The 22034-nt window shown below is 48.2% G+C and overlaps 1 pseudogene; it reads left to right on the top strand.

The window, feature by feature from the left end:
* LOC148147984 (uncharacterized) overlaps window positions 1-21109 on the top strand; it is a 112751-nt pseudogene extending 91642 nt beyond the window's left edge.
* Window positions 21110-22034: the final 925 nt, after the last annotated feature.

Genomic DNA, 22034 nt, shown 5'->3' with positions numbered 1-22034 from the left:
GCATGGGTCCCAGTTATGCCTGTGTCTGTATGTGGAATAATCCTTGTTCAAGTCCTACACAGGTTCTCCCCCCCCCCCCTCCCACAACTGTTCTATCAGTACATCGACAACTGTTTTGGATGCACTTCATGCTCCCATCTGGATCTTGCAAAATTATTTCATTTTGCCTCCAATTTCCACCCCTCTATAACTTTCACATGGTCCATCTTTTCCTTGACCTCTTTGTCTCCATGTTGGGGAATAAACTGTCCACTGCCATCCACTGACCCCTATAGCTACCTTCACTACAGCTCGTCACACCTCACCTCCTGCAAGGACTCCATCCCATTTGCCCAGTTCCTTTGCCTACATTGCATCTGTTTGGATGATGCCAGCTTCCAAATCAACGCTGCTAACATGGTTTCCTTCTTCCATGCCTATGGCTTCCCACCCACTGTGGTTGACAGTGCCCTCAACCACATCTGAACTATGACCTGTGCTTCCACCCTTGGCCCTTCCCATCACTCACAACAGTGTGATCAGGTTCCACTTGTCCTACTTTTCACCCCACCAGCCTCTGCATTCAAAGAATTATTCCCATCATTTCAGACAACTCCAGCAGAATGCCACAACCAAACACATCTTCCCCTCACTCCCCCGACTGCATTTTGCAGGAACCATTCCCTCCAGGGCATCCTAGTCCATTCCTCGATCACCAACACCACACCTCCCCTTCCCACGGCACCTTCCCATGTAACTGCAGAAGGTGCAATATCTGCTCCATTACCGAAATCAGCAAATCCATTCGAAAAGATGAAAGACTTAATAATCTGGGTTTGCTCAATGCATCATTGTATCACTGTAATCCTTTTGCTATAAATTCTGTGTCTATTGTCCTGTTTCACAACCACCTGCTGAAGGAGCAGTGCTTCCCAATAAATCTGTTGGACTATAACCTGGTGTTGTGCGATGTTTAAATTCATCTAGATTGGAACATTAGCATGCTCTTTCTGTATGGACGCTGTCTGACCCACTGTGATCTCCAGTCTTTTGTTTTCAGATGGTGGACAGAGTTTGGGAAGTCAAACAGTGATCTATTGTGTTACACAGGCTCAGTGGGTACCTCTCTAATCTTGGATTTTGAAGTTTGTGGTTTCCATTAAGCATTAAGATTGCTGCCCAGTGTAGGAGTGGTGGAGGTGTTGCTTTTTGGATGAGATGTTAAATCAAAGCCCTGCCTACCTTTTCGAATGGATGTTACATATTCTGCGGTGTTATTTCAAAGAGCAGGGGATTTATTCCTGATGTCTTCGCTCAGTATTAATTAACATCAATAAAACAGCTTTTGTAGCTGCTTATTGTGTTCAAGCTGGCTATTGTATTTCCCACATTATAGCTGTGACTAGTTTTCAAAACTTATAGATGAATTTCCAGAAATTTGCAGTTTGTTTTGTGAATTCTGGTAAGTGCATATACGACTTGTCCTATGTTCTCCCTTCTGTCTTTTTTTTAACACAGTTTCCTCTTCGAAATTTTAAAAACACGTATCAGCAAACCCACACTCAAGCAAAATGACAGGGCTGAGTGTGCAGCAATAAATAGGAGACTAACTTCAAATCATTGTCACTGACTAACTCTCCTGGTGTTGCCTGATTGAAGCTGCTAAATGCTGGAAGCACCTTTTCTACCCTGTAGGAGTTCAGAGCACTGGATAGATTTGCTCAACAAGTTTGCTTGTGTCACTCAGGGATTGAAACATTGTAATGTACTCGCCTCGGACCCTGCACCATTCAGAAGTTCAGATTGTCTGCTGGAAGGGGTCATAAGAGGTGCAAAATGCATGTGGGTTGCTCTTGTCTTCACTTGCTACAGAGCACCCAACCTCTTACCAGCCCATGTAACCACAGTCTTCACGACAGGCTAAGTTTCTGATATGAGCATCACAGGCACTTTATGAATTTTACTTCCCTTTTCCATGTAAACCAGGGATCACCTCACCACGTGGGAGCTTTCCATACATTCCCTTGGGTATGAAAGAGATGATCTGGTTGGAGTGCTAAGGTGATTCAAAACAGAGAGGAGACAGAGAGAAACCAGCCCCTCTCGTTGGGAAGCATAGAGCAAACCATCAGCTGAGAGCCAGGCATTCTGGGTGGTTTCAGGAATCACCAGACACACAGTCCGGTGGAGATTTAGAACTCTGGCCCCACAAAAGGCTGCTGAGACTGGGGTGGTTTCAGATGAACATTTTAAAACCGAGATTGCTAGATTTTTGTTGCGGTAAACGTGCTAAAGGCTTAAAATATTTATTCGCTTTGATCTAAAAGAACGGTTGAACAGATCAAGAAGGCAAGGGTCTCAAATGTCTTCCTATGATGTCAGGGTATTAGTGGGGACGCCGCTCACAAAGAGGATGTTTCAATCTACCATGTATCGGGTGACATCTTGTTATTTGTACTGCTTTCCCCCGACCACTCTGCCACAGGGAGTGAAGTTAGCTGGATTGAAATATTGAGTCTCCAAAGCATTAACACTGACTGACCCCAGTTTTTTGGATATGTAAGACATTTGCATTGAAACAGGCTCTTTGGCACATCCAGTCCGTGCCAACCATTCCTGCTTGTCACCCATTTGAAAGGAATGCAAAGCTCAATGCTGTAGAGTCTGCCCCTCATAAAACCCAACTATGAAAACCTTTGGACCGAATCACATAAATGACGCATCAATGAGATTCTAGTCTGGACAACCAGTACAAAAGCCCTTTGTGACTGTCCCCAGATAAGCACTAGCCAGCCTTGGGGAGGTATCCTTGAAGAAGCTGGACCAGCAGAGGTACAAACCGGATTCCCATTACTCAGTTCATGTCACCTCCTGTGCTGTGCGTGCCATTCATGGTGTGCGCCGCTACAATCCAAACTTTGCAGCATGCCGTCTCCATGGAGACAAACCTCAAGGCAAAGAGGCGATATTTTCTGCATGGCCATTTAATTTCATGAGCCTAACTCTGCAAATTAAGTGTAGATTAAACCACGAGACTGTGGAGAGACTCTTTGCTGCTGACAGTAATTGCTTTCTCTTTTTGTTGACCCATTTACAGAGGAGAGGTGTCGCATCATTGCAAATAAGCAGCAGATTAAGTGTAAGGTTTATTGTAGTGATTTGGAGGGGACGTCCCTTGGCATTGTTCATGTCACCTCATGAGATTACACGCTTTACAAAGTGAGCCCACTGCAGCTCCCCAGTGGTGTCAGACATCCCTATGAACCAACAAGTTTTCGAGGTCCTTCCTTTCCTCCCTACTTGACAATAATTAAGTTGACCGAGTCTTATATGAACTGAACCCTGTGGTTTTTATTTATTCCTTGTCATGTTTTCATTAGATTAGCCCGAGCCTAACATGTATCCCTGAAACATGTTGCATTGTTTGCGGAAGGTTATAAAGAACCGCCACCACAATTTCCCATCCCCTCAGTTGGTATGGCAATGTTACTCACTAGAGTACTGCATGCAAGCTAAAATTATAGTCCAGCCTTATTTGCATATAAAGAGAAATAAAAAGATTTCTGTATAAATCGCAGCTTTCACAATGTCAGCTTGTGGAGCATTATTTGAAGTGTAATTGTTCTTGCTATTTAGGAAGTGTGTTGGCTAAATTTGCACACAACCAGTTCCCAAAAATATGCTCATGACCAAATGATATGTTATTTTGTGAGGGCTAAATACTGATATAGACGCTGGGCATGGTGCTTCTATTTTTCTTTGAAGAATGACATGACAACTATTCAAATAAGAAGGGCTTGCCTGGATTTTCCCTGGAGTGGGACTAGAATCCAAATTAGCCTGTTTAAAATGTGACACTAAAATGAGGCATAAAGCTTGCTGGGATGTAATAAATGGCAATTTCCCATCAGCTCAATTGACATGACAATGTTACCCTGCTAGATTGTTATATGCAGGCTAAAACTATTGCCCAAATTTATTTACAGATCAATGCTATATAAAGAAACATTGTGACTCCACCAAAATATGGAAGTGAAATGGGATTGTTTTACAAAGAGCTCAAGATGGCTTGTCAGAAAACTGTTATTTGCAGCAGCTTGATATTCTTTCCAAGAAAGTTGGTTTGTTTCCTAGGTCATTGTCTTCTGGGCTAAAATGGTACTTGTAGTTCTCAGGAGTTGATTCTCCTGCCTGTCAGATGATGCCTGACCTGCTGTGTTTTTCCAGTGCCATACTTTTCGACTCTGATCTCCAGCATCTTCAATCCTCACTTTCTCTCAGGAGTTGATCCTGCTCATATAAGCTGAATGGTTTCATCAGGACTAAAGACTACTGAAAATTTCCCTTGTTTATGCACTTTTATTCAGAAAATGTTTCAAGGGAAACTCACTTCATGTTAAGTATGTATATCAGGTCTCAAGTACATGTAAGATTCTTCCACAATATGCATTACAATCTGTACATAAATCAAAGCAAACTTAGCTCAACCAATTTGTTGATCTGACTTTCTATTGTGTTCCTGCAGATGGCAATGCTTCCATCCCAACTTCGGGTTTAGCAAGGTGGAAAGTAGCCTACGTGTTAATCCAAGTTGCTTCAAGCTCCATGAAATGGGGGCAAACAAATTGATCAGATTCTGCCTATCATTCCTCCAGCTTCCACTTTTCCTTTATTAGGGTCTTTCCCATTGGAACATTCTCCGCCACCCCCGCCATAGCAATCTTCCCATTCCCGTTACCATCACAACAAAGTTTGTTTCTTTTATCCCTGACTCAGTTATGTGGAAATCCTTCTCTCTCCTCTGTCCTTCCTAATACCCTCCTCTCTTTTCCCTTGCCTTTCATTCCCGCTGCCTGATCTCCAACAGTGTTCATTGATTTGATTCAGTTTCGGGAAATTCTTCATTATCAAAAGATTTACTAATTGCTCAGTTTCGGGAAATTCTTCATTATCAAAAGATTTTCAAACATTTTCATTTTAACCACTGAGCATCTTGTTATCCTCCAGCTAGGAACCATGAGTCACAGCATGGTTACAGCTCAGAAGGAGAGCATTCTACCACTCATGTCTGTGCTAGCCTTCTGAAGGAGCAATTCCCCTAGGGCCACTTCTTACCTTTCCCCATAATTCTGAATACTTTCCCTTTTCAGATAATAATCCAATTCTCTTTAGGGTGTCTCGATTGAAGCTGTCTCCACCATACTGTCAGGCAGTGCAGTCCAGATCTTAACTACTCGCTGTGTTAAATAAGCTTTTTCCTCGTGTTGCCATGGCTACTTTGGCCAATTATTGTAAAACTTGGCCCTCTTATTCTTCAACCTTCTACCAAGGGGAACAGCTTCTTTCTATCCCTTGATTTTGAATACTTCTGTCAAATCTCCTCTCGCTCACCTTCTGCAAGCAAAACAGTGCTACGTTCTCCAATTTACCTTCCTATGTGAAGTTCCATTCCAGGACCAACTTTTTTTTAATCTTTTCTACACACTCATTAAAATGCCTTTCCTAAAGTGGGCTGCCCAGGACCAGGTTCAATAGTCCAGTTGAGGCTAGGCCAGTGTTTTGTAGAGCTCTACACAATTTTAAGCTACCTGGTCTATGCTCCCTATTAACAAGGCCTATGGTACTGTATACTTTAGTAACAGCTCTCTCAATCTGTCCTGCCATTTTCAATGATTTTGGCACTTGTACCTCCAAGTCCCTGTGCTCCTGCAATCTCTTTAGAGCTGTACCTTTGTTTTGTATTGCCTCTCTGTGATCTTCCCAGCAAAATGAATCTTGTTTTGCACACGACATGTATTCGTCCGACAGCAGGAATCCAACTGACAACAGCACCCCTGGCAAAGAAAGTCAATGCCAGGCCCTAGTTCAGACTGAGCCACAAAGGGGTAATGTTTCTGGAGTAGGAATAGAGGCAGAGGAGCCCTCTGTCACACCCTGCCAGTACTCCGGCCCTGCTGCCACCTCCTCCCCACCCAAGGCAGTGCTGAGATGAGGGTGGTACAGTCGCTCAGTGGTTAGCACTGCTGCCTCACAGTGCCAGGGTCCCGGGTTCGATTCCAGCCTCGGGCATCTGTCTGTGTGGAGTTTGCACATTCTCCCCATGTCTGCATGGGTTTCCTCCCACAGTCCAAAGGTGCGTAGGTTAGGTGAATTGGCCGTGCTAAATTGCCAGTAGTGTTCAGGAATGTGTGGGCTAGGTGCAGTAGTCAGGGGTAAATATAGAGTTGGGGAATGGGTCTGGGTGGGTTACTCTTCAGAGGGTCAGTGTGGACTTGTTGGGCCAAATGTCCTGTTTCCACACGGTAGTGAGTCTATGAGTAGGCCTAAAAAGGCTGGAGGGGGCTTCATCCTTCAACATTCAGAGGGCAGATAGTGGAAACAGTGGTCAAGTGGCAATTCTGGCAGGAGATTCAATGAGGGGCCAAATGGTCTCTTTCGGTGCTGTATCTAAGATTCGTTGAGATTGTTAGACTACCACAGTGGGATTACGATCTCGCAGAACTGCAGGTAACTGGTCTGCACTCCCAATTATGCTTTCAGTTACTAAAGATTAAATGAACACAGTTCAGGAAGAATGCTTCAGACAACATTCAGAAGAGCTTCATTTCTATAATTGCCTCCGAGAAGATTGACAGGCGTTTTATTAGACACTACTAAATTGTGCACTCGCCTAGTTGAGCTCTGGTGCCTCTGCTATCACACAGTCTGTGCACCGCCTGCACTTTCATTATAACTGATGCTCTCACTGGGGAACACACTTCACCAGAACAGTATGAGTTTCATATTTATCATATTGCAAACACAGAGCAGTTCAGACCCTGAGTACTTTGCTGCCGTATTTCCTTGTATCTATAAACTGAACAAAGAAATTTGAGGACAGTGGGCAAATTTGTTCCCCGTGATCTCTCAGCTCCCATGCTTTGACTTGCTATTATTATCACACAGATGTGAAAATAAATGAATCAACACAAGTCAACTGACTGCCCCTGTAACTTAAGTCGTAAGGTTCCGAGATCCATTCAAGGCCTGTGCTGACTTTGCTGATCCTAGGAAGTTGCTGAAGGTTGGGGAGGGGGTGGGAGTAGGTGGGGAAGGGGGTTTTTACACTTGGTTGCAGCATCCTGTGGTTTGGGCAAAAGTTACACCAAGTTAATGCTCACGCTTCTAATTGTTATCTGAAAATAGAATGTATATGTGCCAGTAGGATTGGTCCGGCCACCATAAAGATCGTTTCAAATGTTCAGGGAGAAGGAAGCTGACAAATTCAAAGAGTGAACTAAATAGCGAACGTGCTCTAGAATCCTGGAGAAAGAAGAGAGGTTTGAGTTAAGCCTCTCCAATCTTAGATGCTGCTTGAAGTGTAACATTAAGTCATTATTTGACATTTCTGGTTACAGGCTGACATCGGTCATTGTAGTGTCTTATTTCCAGTTACAGTGTGACATTACACTATAGGATGGTTTTCTGGTTACAGGCAACATTGCCAGTTAGCATGTGGCATTGCTGGTTATTCTGTGATATTGCCGGGAATGAGGGACATTATCACTTAAATCGATAGTAATGGTTACTGTGTGAAATTACCTGTTATAGTCTGACAATTCTGGTTTCAATGTGACATTTTACTGCTATTTACAGTGTAATATTGTCACCTAAAGAGTCACATTGCTGGTTAAAGTGTCACATTTCTAGTCACAGTGTCACATTTCCAGTAACAATGCAATTTTTCATTGCTAGTTATAGTGTTACATTCTCAGTCATAGTGTGATATTGTTGGTTACAGTTCTACATTATCAGTCATAGCATGACATTGCTGGTTCCAGGACCATATTACTGGTTATAGGGTTACATTTCTAGTTACGATTCAACATTTCTAGTTAGACTGTGGTATTTCAGTTAGTGTGTAGCTTTTCTGCTTAGAGATCAACATTTCCATTATTCGACGAGGAACCTCAATTATCCGAATGAGATGGGCAGGCACTATTTCATTCAAATAATTGATTATTTGGTTAATTGATTCAATGCCTCTCCTCTGGGGCTCAGAGTTTTCCGAAGTTTTCTTTTTCCTCATTCTGCCTACCTTGCACCCTCTCTCTGTCTCAGAGTTTGTTTCTGAGCAGACACACGTGTGTAAGGAGCCTGCAGCATTGCTGAGCAGCATCACACCCCCCACCCTCCCCAACCACCAAATCAGTTCAATGGGATTGATACAGTGAGCACTTGCAAAGTCCGCTCCCCATTCAGGCGCCTAGGCTGCAACACACTGCACGCAAGCCCCCAAACCCCAGTGGCCCCTATCTGCCCCCAAACCCCTCCAAAGCTACCTCCTGCCAGCCTCAACGTCATCTAACCCAGCCCCCTGCCTGCCCCCAATCCTGTCCAACCCCCCCCACTGCCTGCCCCAATCCTGTCCAACCCCGCCCCTGTCAAACCCGGCCCCCTGCCTGTCCCCCAATCCTGTTCAACCCGCCCCCTACCAAACCCCGCCCCTGCCTGCCCCAATCCTGTCCAACCCCACCTCCTGTCCAACCCCGCCCCCCTGCCTGCCCCAATCCTTTGCAACCCCGTCCCCCTGCCCACCCCAATCCTGTCCAAACCCGCCCCCTGTGCAACCCCACTCCCTGCTTGCCACAACCCTGTCCAACCCTCTCCACCCCCAACCCCACCCTGCCTTCAGCACCCACCCCCGCCCCCATATCTGTCCCGTCAGCTCCATCCCTCTCTGCCCCATGTCCACCCCGCCTTTGGCCCCCACCCCCGTGCCCCCATCTGTCCCCACAACCCCACCCAACCCTGCCCCCATCCGGCCCCCCCAACCCCATCCAACACTGCCTTCCAATTGCCCCTCACCCACTCTCTCGCCCCTCCCTCCATCTGACCTGGCCCCCCTGCCCCCGCCTCCCCATCAGCACCCGTGAGCCGAGCATTTCAGCAAGGCGGAAGTAGGTACTGCAGGTGCTGGAGGTTAGAATCTAGATTAGAGTGATGCTGGAAAAGCACAGCAGGTCAGGCAGCATCCGAGGAGCAGGAGGATCAATGTTTCGGGCAGGAGCCCTTCATTAGGAATCATCATGCCTGACCTGCTGAGCATTTCAGTAAGCTGAGGTAAAAACAATGATTGCAGATGCTGAAAACCAGATTCTGGATCAGTGGTGCTGGAAGAGCACAGCAGTTCAGGCAGCATCCGAGGAGCAGCGAAATCGACGTTTTGGGCAAAAGCCCTTCATCAGGAATAATGAAGGACTGATGAAGGGCTTTTGCCCAAAACGTTGATTTCGCTGCTCCTTGGATGCTGCCTGAACTGCTGTGCTCTTCCAGCACCACTAATCCAGAATTTCAGTAAGCTGAGTTCATTTTTAATCACTATAAACAAAAGACACAATCAGTGTTGAAACACCTCTTTGATGTAATGTTTCTATTGGGACCTTGTGATCTTCGTCGGATAATCCGAAATTCAGATAATTGATATTCGGATAATCGAGGTTCCTCTGGATATGGTCACAGTGCTGGTCATAGTGCGACATTACTGGTTGCTGTGACACTTTTGTTACCAAGTCACGTTTTTAATTGCAATAGAATATTACTGGTGTCATATTGCCAGTTACAGTGTTACATTTCTACAGTTTTTTTTATTTCAAAAATATACTTTATTCATAAAAATATTTTGATGATCTGTACAATTGGTCATGCCATACATACGTAAACATTCCATTTCTTTGCATACAGAGATAGAGTAATCATTCATATATAGAGGTCTGTACATTTACAATGCATATATTTAGCTGAGGCATCAGCGGAGCCCAGTAACTGGGCAGGCCCCCTGTTCTTAGGCAGGCATACATTACACGGTGGTCTTTCCCCACCGCGCCTTGGCGGCAGCTGCCCCAAGCTTCAGGCGTCCCTCAACACGTAGTCCTGGACCTTGCAATGTGCCAGTCCGCAACACTCAGTCGGGGTCAACTCCTTCAGCTGGAAGATCAACAGGTTTCGGACCGCCCAGAGAGCGTCCTTCACCGAGTTGATGATCCTCCAGGCACAGTTGAGGTTTGTCTCGGTGTGCGTCCCGGGGAACAGGCCGTAGAGCACTGAGTCCCGCGTCACGGCGCTGCTCGGGACGAACCTCGACAAACACCACTGCATTCCTCTCCAGACTTCCTCTGCGTAGGCACATTCCAGAAGGAGGTGTGTGACAGTCTCGTCCCCCCCGCAGCCGCTTCGAGGGCAGCATGCGGTGCGGCTGACAGTGCAGGCGTGCATAAAGGATCTCACAGGCAGAGCCCTTCTCACCACCAGCCAAGCCATGTCTTGGTGCTTGTTGGAAAGTTCTGGCGATGAGGCTGCTGAGCACAGAGCTCTCTTTCTGCACCTTCTGGAAGAAGAAGCGTGAGCACGTCTTGTCCTGCTCCACGGAGTGGACTCTGGACCGGAAGATTTTCTTGGAGGCCTCTGAAGCAAAGAGCGAGGCTTGCTGGCCCTTCACCTCCTTGAGGTCCTCCGTGACATCGACCCCCATCATCTGCAGCAGGAGCAGGTTCTGCATACTTTCCTGGAGTTGGGACAGTTTTCTCCACCTCTCTGTCGCTTCCTGAACACCTTTGAGGATGAAGAACCTCTTGATGTTCCCTTTTACTGTTTCCCAGCAGTCTGCTGGAGACTCAAACAAGTGCTTCACGGTTCTCCAACCTGCGTAGTCCCTCTTGAGCTCCTCAATGTTTCCCGGGGTCAATAGCTTGATGTTCAATTTCCACGTTCCCTTACCAGCACGCTGCTCGTCCTGTAGGTGACAGTCGGCCAGTAGGAGGCAGTGGTCGGAAAAGAACACCGGCTTGACGTCGGTGGATCTGACCGAGAGCGTTCGGGACACAAACAGGTAATCTATCCTTGAGCGGATAGACCCGTCTGCCCGTGACCAGGTGTATCTATGCTGCGCTCCGTCTACAGTGTTACATTTCTACAGTGTTACATTTACAATTACAATGTCACATCGCTGGTTGTATTGTCTCATCGTGATTACAGTGTCACATCACTAGTTGCAGCATCACATTGTCAGTTAGAGTGACATATTGCCTGTCATGGTGTTATATTACTGATTCCAGTGGAACATTGCCAGTTGCAAGGTCACATTTTTTTCATTCATTCATGGAATGTGGAGAGTGCTGATTGCCCACAGCTAGTGGCCCTTGAGAAGGTGGTGGGAAGCTGTCTTCCTGAACCATGGCAGTCAACTTGCAAATCTGGATGGTGAGTGGCTTGGAGGGGAACTTGCAGATGGTGATGTTTCCAAAAGTCTGCTGTCCTTTTCCTTCTAGATGGTAGTGGTAGTGGTTTTTGAAGGTGCCTTCTAGCTACAGTGTCATATTGCTGGTAAGTGTCACCTTTCCAGGGGTCATATTTCTAGCTACAGTGCCATGTTGTCATATGCAGTGTCACAGTGCAGTTAGACTAGCACGTTGCCAACTACAGCATTACATTTTTTTAAATTTTTTTTTCTCTTTTATTTAACCCCCACACTACCGCCTAAGTGCGGTAGTGCTTATTTTTTCCCCAGCACCCATGGTGTGTGTGTGTAGGTGTGAGACACAGTAAGAGACACAAAGTGCACAAATCTTTATTCAAATTCCACCACCAGGAAGATAGGAAAACACCCGGGTGGCCAGTGACAAACACTGCCCTTCACATCAAAGGGCAGTGCTGTGTGATCAAAACAGTGAAGGGGAGGTTAGGGACTAAATCAAAATAGAGTTGGAGGGAGAAATGATGCACTCCACTCCCTGCGGCGCCCACCTCTCCCTGAACAACTCCAGGGTGTTGGTGGACACCGCGTGCTCCTTCTCCAAAGACACCCGGGCTCTAACGTAACCGCGGAAGAGGGGCAGGCAGTCGGCCCTAACGACCCCTTCCACGGCCCGTTGCCTCGACCTGTTGATGGCCAGTTTGGCCAGGCCCAGGAGCAGACCCGCGAGGAGGTCTTCAGACCTGCCCTCCTTCCTCCGTACCGGGTGCCCAAAGATCAGGAGCGTGGGACAGCATTACATTTATAGCTACAGTGCTAGATTGTTGGCCACAGTGGAACGTTGCTGGCCACGGTGTCATATTTCCAGTGACGGTGTCATATTTCCATTGACAGTGTCATATACCTAGCTTTCCTGTCACATTGTAATTTGCAGTTTAACAGTTTGAACATCTCACTTGACAATGTCCTTGAAAATGGTGTCACTTGCCTCAAATAAGTACTCAGATGGTAACGGAGGGTGACAGCAGGTGTAATTGGGGTGCACAGTGCTAGGTGGAGTGGGGGTTTTAGAAGGTTACTGAGGACAGTAATTGCGTAGAGTAAAGAATGCTAATTAGGAGCAGGATTAGGCCAATCAATCCCTCAACTCATGTCTCCCATTCAACAAGATCATACCTGACCTGTTCACTCAACAGTCCCAGCTACCACAATAACTTTTCACACAAGATGGTGGAGCCAGCAAGGTAGGCAGCACTCAGGCTCCTGGGTCTGCTCGCTCCAGGCGGCCGCTTCCTCCCATCTTTCCTTACCCTTTGTGTCTCCGTTCTTTTTCTTTCTCTTCGTCTTCTTCATGGGTCGGTGGCAACAGAGGGAGTGACATTGTAGAGGGCAGTGTGACTCTTGCCAAGGCAGCACCCTGGCCTGGTGGGGGAGCTAGGAACTCGAACCTGTGGAGGGCCTGGAGCATGGAGACACCTGGCTGTGGTGGGCCCGGGAAGGGGGGGACTCCTGGCTGTGGAGGGCCCGGGAAGGGGGGGACTCCTGGCTGTGGTGGGCCCGGGAAGGGGAGGACTCCTGGCTGTGGTGGGCCCGGGAAGGGGGGGACTCCTGGCTGTGGTGGGCCTGGAGCAGGGAGACTCCTGGCTGTGGTGGGCCTGGAGCAGGGGGACTCCTGGCTGTGGTGGGCCTGGAGCAGGGAGACGCCTGGCTGTGGTGGGCCTGGAGCAGGGAGACTCCTGGCTGTGGTGGGCCTGGAGCAGGGAGACTCCTGGCTGTGGTGGGCCTGGAGCAGGGAGACTCCTGGCTGTGGTGGGCCTGGAGCAGGTGACTCCTGGCTGTGGTGGGCCTGGAGCAGGTGACTCTTGGCTGTGGTGGGCCTGGAGCAGGGAGACTCCTGGCTGTGGTGGGCCTGGAGCAGGTGACTCTTGGCTGTGGTGGGACTGGAGCAGGGAGACTCCTGGCTGTGGTGGGCCTGGAGCAGGGGGACTCTTGGCTGTGGTGGGCCTGGAGCAGGGAGACTCCTGGCTGTGGTGGGCCTGGAGCAGGGTGACTCCTGGCTGTGGTGGGCCTGGAGCAGGGAGACTCCTGGCTGTGGTGGGCCTGGAGCAGGGAGACTCCTGGCTGTGGTGGGCCTGGAGCAGGGAGACTCCTGGCTGTGGTGGGCCTGGAGCAGGGAGACTCCTGGCTGTGGTGGGCCTGGAGCAGGGAGACTCCTGGCTGTGGTGGGCCTGGAGCAGGGAGACTCCTGGCTGTGGTGGGCCTGGAGCAGGGAGACTCCTGGCTGTGGTGGGCCTGGAGCAGGGAGACTCCTGGCTGTGGTGGGCCTGGAGCAGGGTGACTCTTGGCTGTGGTGGGCCTGGAGCAGGTGACTCTTGGCTGTGGTGGGCCTGGAGCAGGGAGATTCTTGGCTGGTGGGCCTGGAGCAGGGAGACTCTTGGCTGTGGTGGGCCTGGAGCAGGGAGACTCCTGGCTGTGGTGGGCCTGGAGCAGGTGACTCTTGGCTGTGGTGGGCCTGGAGCAGGTGACTCTTGGCTGTGGTGGGCCTGGAGCAGGGAGACTCCTGGCTGTGGTGGGCCTGGAGCAGGTGACTCTTGGCTGTGGTGGGCCTGGAGCAGGGAGACTCCTGGCTGTGGTGGGCCTGGAGCAGGGAGATTCTTGGCTGGTGGGCCTGGAGCAGGGAGACTCCTGGCTGTGGTGGGCCTGGAGCAGGTGACTCTTGGCTGTGGTGGGCCTGGAGCAGGTGACTCTTGGCTGTGGTGGGCCTGGAGCAGGTGACTCTTGGCTGTGGTGGGCCTGGAGCAGGGAGACTCCTGGCTGTGGTGGGCCTGGAGCAGGTGACTCTTGGCTGTGGTGGGCCTGGAGCAGGTGACTCTTGGCTGTGGTGGGCCTGGAGCAGAGAGACTCCTGGCTGTGGTGGGCCTGGAGCAGGTGACTCTTGGCTGTGGTGGGCCTGGAGCAGAGAGACTCCTGGCTGTGGTGGGCCTGGAGCAGGTGACTCTTGGCTGTGGTGGGCCTGGAGCAGAGAGACTCCTGGCTGTGGTGGGCCTGGAGCAGGTGACTCCTGGCTGTGGTGGGACTGGAGCAGGGAGACTCTTGGCTGTGGTGGGCCTGGAGCAGGGAGACTCCTGGCTGTGGTGGGCCTGGAGCAGGTGACTCTTGGCTGGTGGGCCTGGAGCAGGTGACTCCTGGCTGTGGTGGGACTGGAGCAGGGAGACTCCTGGCTGTGGTGGGACTGGAGCAGGGAGACTCTTGGCTGTGGTGGGCCTGGAGCAGGGAGACTCCTGGCTGTGGTGGGCCTGGAGCAGGTGACTCTTGGCTGGTGGGCCTGGAGCAGGTGACTCCTGGCTGTGGTGGGCCTGGAGCAGGTGACTCCTGGCTGTGGTGGGCCTGGAGCAGGGAGACTCTTGGCTGTGGTGGGCCTGGAGCAGGGAGACTCCTGGCTGTGGTGGGCCTGGAGCAGGTGACTCTTGGCTGGTGGGCCTGGAGCAGGTGACACCTGGCTGTGGTGGGACTGGAGCAGGGAGACTCCTGGCTGTGGTGGGACTGGAGCAGGGAGACTCCTGGCTGTGGTGGGACTGGAGCAGGGAGACTCCTGGCTGTGGTGGGCCTGGAGCAGGGAGACTCCTGGCTGTGGTGGGCCTGGAGCAGGGAGACTCCTGGCTGTGGTGGGCCTGGAGCAGGGAGACTCCTGGCTGTGGTGGGTCTGGAGCAGGGAGACTCCTGGCTGTGGTGGGCCTGGAGCAGGGAGACTCCTGGCTGTGGTGGGCCTGGAGAAGGGAGACTCCTGGCTGCGGTGGGCTTTTCCTTTTTATTCTTTTTACTCTTGAAGTATTCAAATGACGCTGGATTGTGGCGACAGTCAAAGCTTTTCACTATATTTTACTGTGTTGCTCATTGTAGAGTAAAAGTGACAATAAATCATTCACTCCCCCCGCTTATCAAAAATCTATCTACTCCTGTCTTAAAATATCTGAAAGACTCTGCTCCCTTTCAAGAAAGAGAATTCTTCTGTGAGAAAAATATTCTTCTCATCTTTGTCTCATAAATGGGTGACAACTTTTATTTAAACAGTGACTTTTTGATCATCCCTCAAGAGTCATAGAGTCATAGGGATGTACAGCATGGAAACAGACCCTTCGTCCATGCCGATCAGATATCCCAACCCAATCTTGTCCCACCCGCCAGCACCCGGCCCATATCCCTCCAAACCCTTCCTATTCATATGTCCATCCAGGTGTCTCTTAAATGTTGCAATTGTACCAGCCTCCCACCACTTCCTCTGGCAGCTCATTCCAAACACGTACCACCCTCTGCGTGAAAATGTTGCTCCTTAGGTCTTATTTCTACACGCATCCCTCAGGGTTTTATAGGTTTCAATCAAATTGTTTCTTACTGGTCTAAACGCCAATAGTTACAAGCCCAATCTGTCTAACCTTTCCTCATAAGACAACCTGCCCTTTTCAGGCACTTGTTTAATGAGCTTTCTCTGAACTACTTCCACCACATTTACAGTCTTTCACAAATAAAGAGCTCAGTATTGTACACAATACTCCCAATGCGGTCTCACAATTTCTCTGTATCACTGAAGCATAACTTCCTATGTTCTGCATTCAATTCCCCTCACAATAAACAATTACATTCTATCAGCTTTCCTATTTACTTGCCGTACCTGCAGCCTTCCACAATTCATGCACGGGGGCACATAGGTCCCTCTAAACTCAGAGCTCTGCAATCTCTCATTATTTCCATGCTTGTTTCTGACAATACTGCCAATTTCACATTTTGTTGCTTAATACTCCGTTTGCCAGATCCTTGCCCACTGACCTAACTTGCCTATACCCCTTCTGGCCTCCCTGTGACAGGTTAGAAGGGAGGATAGTGGTGAATGGAATAGGAGGTGCTGTTGATGAAATGGCAGCATCGCAGTAACATCACCAAACTTGTATTGCGGATGTGCAAGCTCTGAGAAAATGGGTTCAACTCCCATAAGACCATAAGAGTAGAAATTAGGCCATTCAACCCATCGAGTCTGCTCTGCCATTCAGTCATGGCTGATAAGTTTCTCAACCCCATTCTCCCACTTTCTCCCTGTAACCATTGATCCCCTTGATACTGAAGAACCTATCTATCTCAGTCTTAAATATACTTAATGACCTGGCCTCCACAGTCTTCTGTAGCAATGAGTTCCATACATTCCCCACTCTCTGGCTGAAGGAGTTTCTCCTTATCTACATTCTAAAATGTCTTCCCTTTACTCTAAGGCTGGACCCTTGGGTTCTAATCTCTCCTACCAATGGAAACATCTTCAAAATGACCACTCTGCCTAAGCTATTCAGTATTCTGTAAGTTTCAATTAGATTCCAAACCCCCCCCCCCCCCCCCCCCCCCCCCATCCTTCTAAACTCCATCAAGTATAGACCCAGAGTCCTCAAGCGTTCCTCATATGTTAAGCTTTTCATTCTTAGGACATCTTTGGACCTACTTCCTGAGATATGATGCCCAAAACTGCACATAATACTCCAAATGTGGTCTGACCAGAGCCTTATAAGAGTCTCAGTAGTACATCCCTGCTTTTATATTCAAGTCCTCTCAAGATTAATGACAACATTGTATTTGTCTTCCTAACTGCTGACTCAACCTGCAAGTTAACCTTAAGAGAATCCTGGACTAGGACTGCCGTGTCCCTTTGCACTTCAGTCTTCTGAATTCTCTCCCCATTTAGAAAATAGTTCGTGCCTCTGTTCTTCCTACCAATGTGCGTGACCTCACAATTTCCCACGTTGTACTCCATCTGCCACTTCTTTGCTCACCTCTTCCTAATCTGTTTAAATCCTTCTGCAGCTTCCCTGCCTTCTCAGTACTATCTGTCCCTCTACCTATCCTAGTCTCATCAAACTGAACCAGAATGCCCCCAGTTCCTTCATCTAGATTGTTAATGTATAAAGTGAACAGTTGTGGTCCCAGCACGGAGCCTTGTGGAACACCACTTCTCACTGGCTGCCATCCTGAGAAGAACCCTTTTATCCCCACTCTCTGCTTTCTGCCAGACAGCCAAGCTTCTGTCCATGCGAGCACCTTGCCTCTGACACCATGGGCCCTTATCTTACTCAGCAGCCTCCTGTGAGGCACCATGTCAAAGGCCTTCTGAAAGTCCAAGTAGATAACATCCTTTGGCTATCCTTGGTCCAACCAACTCATCATGTCCTCAAAATAGTCTAACAGATTTATCAGGCATGATCTCCCCTTGGTGAAACCACGCTGACTTTGCCCTATTTTATCAAACACATCCAAGTATTCATAAAACTGATCCTTCATAATGGGCTCCAAAATCTTAACAACAAGTGAGGGCAGGCTAATCAGTCTGTAATTTCCTGTCTTTTGCCTCACTCCCTTCTTAAGTGGTTGGGGAGGGAGGGTGGTATTAGCAATTTTACAGTCCTCTAGGACCCTCTCTGACTCCAGTAATTCCTGAACTAACACCACTGAAGCCTTTACGAGTTGTTCAGCTATCTCCTACAGTACTCTGGGGTGCACTCCAATTGGCCCTTTCAGTTTTTCTAGCACCTTCTCCCTGGTGATGGCTACCTACTCATGTCTGCACCACCTCCCCCCCCCCACCCATTCTCTTAAATGTTTGAGATGTTACTCATGTCTTGCACAGTGAAGACTGATGCAAAGTACTTGTTCAGTTCCTCTGCCATTTTTTTGCTCCCCATTACTACTTCTCCAGTGTCATTCTCCAGTGGCCGAATCTACACTTTTGTCTCTCTCTTACCCTTTAATTAGCTAAAGAAATTCTTGCAATCTTCTTTTATGTTACTGGCTAGCTTACCCTCATCTTTGATCTGCGCCCTCCTAATTCTTTTTTTTTAGTTGTCCTCTGTTGGTCTTTGTAGGCTTCCCAATCCTCTGGCTTCCCACTGCCCTTTTGCTTACAGCCTTATTGCACTTTCATTCAAAATCCTAGGATCTTAAAGCACCCAAAGAGAAGGCCCTTTGGCCAATTGTGCTTGTACCAACACTTTGACAATGTTATCCGAGTAAGTGATTGCTTTGGTGGGAAGGATGCATCTTTAACACAGCGTTTTTCTGACCATTGTCAGAATGGGCAAGAGCAGAGTGGAGAGCACCTTGCATACCATCCCAGTGATACTGAGGATCCAGTGGGAAATATAGCTTTACAACTTTTTTCTCCACCTGTTCCCTCAGGCAGCAAATAGTGACATTGCCATTTCTCAATGCTGAGCCGAAGTGTTGAGTGATTTCTTTCATTGGATTTCTCTTTAATTTCTTAAAGTCACGTAGCCTGGGCAGGACAAGACTCTGACCTTTGTCTCAACTGTCTGTCCACCATGTCTTCAATCAAATGATGGATGTCGGCTCCTGAACTGACTTCACAACCAGGACTGTCTGCTTTGGAAAAGTTACACCTGACCTGCTGCTCTCGGAGCCTGGCCCCATACACTGGATCATTCTCTAGCTGTACAATTCCACCTCGCATGTTTTGCGTAGAGCTTCCAATCAACTGAGAGGTATTTTGCACAGCAACCATTTCTCTCTTTGATCAATTATTCTGCGTTGGTTGCATCTCAATTGGTTTCCTTTCAAAAAATGCAAAATAAAGAATGACAGAGAGCAAGAAGCAAGACTCTCAAATTAACATTACTTTGTGTCAAAAATGCAAATTGCTCTTTGTTAACTGGTGTACCAAAGAGTCCATGGGGAAGCTTCCTTCTCTTTATTTGTCAGCTTTAGTTCCATGGGTGGCATTCTTGGCTCTGAGTCAGATGGCTGTGGGTTCAAGTCCCACTTCAGTTATTGGAAGAATAAGGAGAAATAAAGGGGGGAGGGAACAAGCCAGTGGCATTATCACAAGACTGTTAATCCGAGTACTGTTCTGGGAAGCCAGGTTCAAATCCTGCCACAAGAGATGGTGGAATTTGAATTCAGTTAAAAAGAAACCTGGAATAAACAGTCTAATGATGACTATGAAACCACTGTCAGAAAAACCCATCTAGTTCACTAATGATCTTTAGGGAAGGAAACTGCCTTCCTTACTTGATCTGACCTACATGTGACTCCAGACCCACAGCAAGGTGGTTGACTGGCCTGGCCAGTGATGCCCTTGTCCTGTGAATAAATAAAAAATTGTAGACTGCGCTGAAGAAAAGGCATATTTGGCTTGACATACGAACTCTATTTCTTTTTCCGCAGATGCTAGCGGACTTGCTAATTATTTTCAACACTTTCTCTTCCTACATTCGAAAAATGAGGTTACTGTTTCACTATGATAGTATGACACTGTGAGATGCCTTGAGATGGTGAGAGTAGGTATTATTAAAGTTGGTGATGGCAGGGTGGGTATTATTGCTAGGTTATTAATCTGTTTCACACAGACCATATTTTGGGCGGCACGGTGGCACAGTGGTTAGCACTGCTGCCTCACAGTGCCAGAGACCCGGGTTCAATTCCCGCCTCAGGCGACTGACTGTGTGGAGTTTGCACATTCTCCCCGTGTCTGCGTGGGTTTCCTCCGGGTGCTCCGGTTTCCTCCCACAGTCCAAAGATGTGCAGGGTCAGGTGAATTGGCCATGCTAAATTGCCCGTAGTGTTAGGTAAGGGGTAAACGTAGGGGTATGGGTGGGTTTCGCTTCGCGGGTCGGTGTGGACTTGTTGGGCCGAAGGGCCTGTTTCCACACTGTAATCTAATCTAATCTAATATAATCTAATCTAATATATGGAACAAGCTGCCAGAGGAAGTGGTCGAGACAAGTACCATTACAACATTTAAAAAACATTTGGACAGTTACATGGATAAGAAAGGTTTAGAGGGATATAGGCAAAATGTAGGCAAATGGGACTAGTTTAGTTTCGGAAACCCCTACTTGGCATGGATGAGTTAGGCCGGAAAGTCTGTTTCCAAGCTTTATGATTCTAGAATTGTAGAACCATAGAATCCCTACAGTGAGGAAGCAGACCAGTTTGGCCCATCGAATGTACACCGACCATCCTGCCCACACTCACTCCCTCACCCCACCCCACAGCCCTATCCCTGCTTTACATTGGTGTTGTGATCGTTTGGGAGGGTGCTCCTGAATTGGCTGCCATGCAGATTAGTTTTGTGGGTTCCGATGAAATAGTTCTGCTCATCCATGCCCCCCCCGTGAAGCTAAGTTGGCACTCACCGTCTTTAGGTCTATTACATGTGCCACTGGTGGTAGTGAAGGATTGGAACACTTGCAACCTAAAACATCAGTTGTTTTCCGTTTACCCGACAGGATGTGATTTCCCTGTTTAAAAGGGCTCTTCTCCGGAGCAATCAGATCCTTCAGGAAGCTAGTACCTACCTAAGTAGCAGTGGGCCCACTGTTAATGTAAAATGGGTGCTAAGGCTATTGACACTGGGTATTTTTAGGTTATACAACCAGAGTCTTTAGGGAACATAATTTATAGCTCCACCACAGCCAAGCACAATGTCTGACATATACATGTGTCAGCTCATAACGCTTTATGAGCTGGTGCTTGTGATGAGGGTCTCTGCCATTATCTGCTTTAATTATAAGAAATTCCAGGTCCTGTTTGGTCCAGTATGAGAGAAGAAAGTCCCTTCCTTTTTTTATGTAATCACCCATGGGCATGGGTATTGCTGGCTGGGCCAGCATGTCCCTAGTTGCCCTTGAGGCGGTGGAGGGGAGATGCCTTCTTGAACCGTTGCAGTCCATGGCTCACACTATCTTTAGGGAGGGAATTCCAGGGTTCTGATCCAGATATAGTCCTAGAAGATTATCTTGTAGTTGACATCATCATTGCATTTTCACCCTTTCTCCATAGTTCTCCACTTTTGAATTCCTCTGTTATGTTTCATTGCAGCGTTCCACTTTGGCCAACATCCTGAGATGAAATCACAAACAAAACAATCATTCCATGACAATGTTATAGAGTAACTATCCAGTAATACACACAAAGCTGAATAATGTCCACTTGCCTTAGTGCCTGTCCAGTGGGTACTTCTGCCTGTCCCACTGCTTCCACCCCAGTGGCTGCTGCAGTGTAGCTGCCTGATGGAGAGCTCCTGACTTTCACTGGAGGGAGCCGCAGGTCAGACTGAGCACCACCAGCAAGAAGAGTCTTGGAGTAGCAGGGGGGATGATCGCTGTCATTCCTGAGGGAGCAGGGCGCGCTCGTGCATATTGGAGTCACCGCCGCTCTGGAATCCTGGCCATCCTGGAGTTTCTGGATGGCTGTGCCAGGCGGTAGGTCCCTGGATGTTGCAGAGATCCAAAGCCTTGGCATTGGCAGCAATCTTGACACCAAGCTCGGATCACCTGATCCAAGGTCCCTCTGCAATACTCAGAGGTTGGAGTGGGGGAGAACGTTATTCCGCTACTGTTGAGTAGTGTTAGAGGTGACTGGAACACTGGGTAGCTGAAACCACGTGATGGCGCCACATCCATTGACCTTGACCATTCAAAAGAGATTGTTGAACCTTTTGTGACACTGAAATCAGACTCGTGGGTCAGATTCCAGGAATCCCACTGCCTGATGACTTGATCCTCGGAATAGCCTGTTTCAGAGCTGTATACTAATGCAATGTGGGTACCTTGAACATGTCCTGCCTTGCTGTGGAAACAATGTCTCCTTTTATTCACCTCTGTCCTAATGCATCTAGCACCATACCTGAAAACCTGTGAGCCTGTCTATCCTTCAGTGCTCTATTTCCTCATGTAGCCAATTCCTTCACAGACAGTGAGCATGCAGTTTCAGTTTGAGGTTACAGGACCCCTTTAAGAGGAGCAGGCTGCTTTTAAGAAATGCAGATTAGATG

Source organism: Chiloscyllium plagiosum, unplaced genomic scaffold (genome assembly GCF_037043375.1).
Source record: "Chiloscyllium plagiosum isolate Xiang-an unplaced genomic scaffold, Cpla_swu_hap1 HiC_scaffold_14, whole genome shotgun sequence".
Classification (NCBI taxonomy): domain Eukaryota; kingdom Metazoa; phylum Chordata; class Chondrichthyes; order Orectolobiformes; family Hemiscylliidae; genus Chiloscyllium; species Chiloscyllium plagiosum.
Note: the sequence above shows the minus strand (reverse complement) of the source record. Positions and strands in the feature narration are given on the sequence as shown.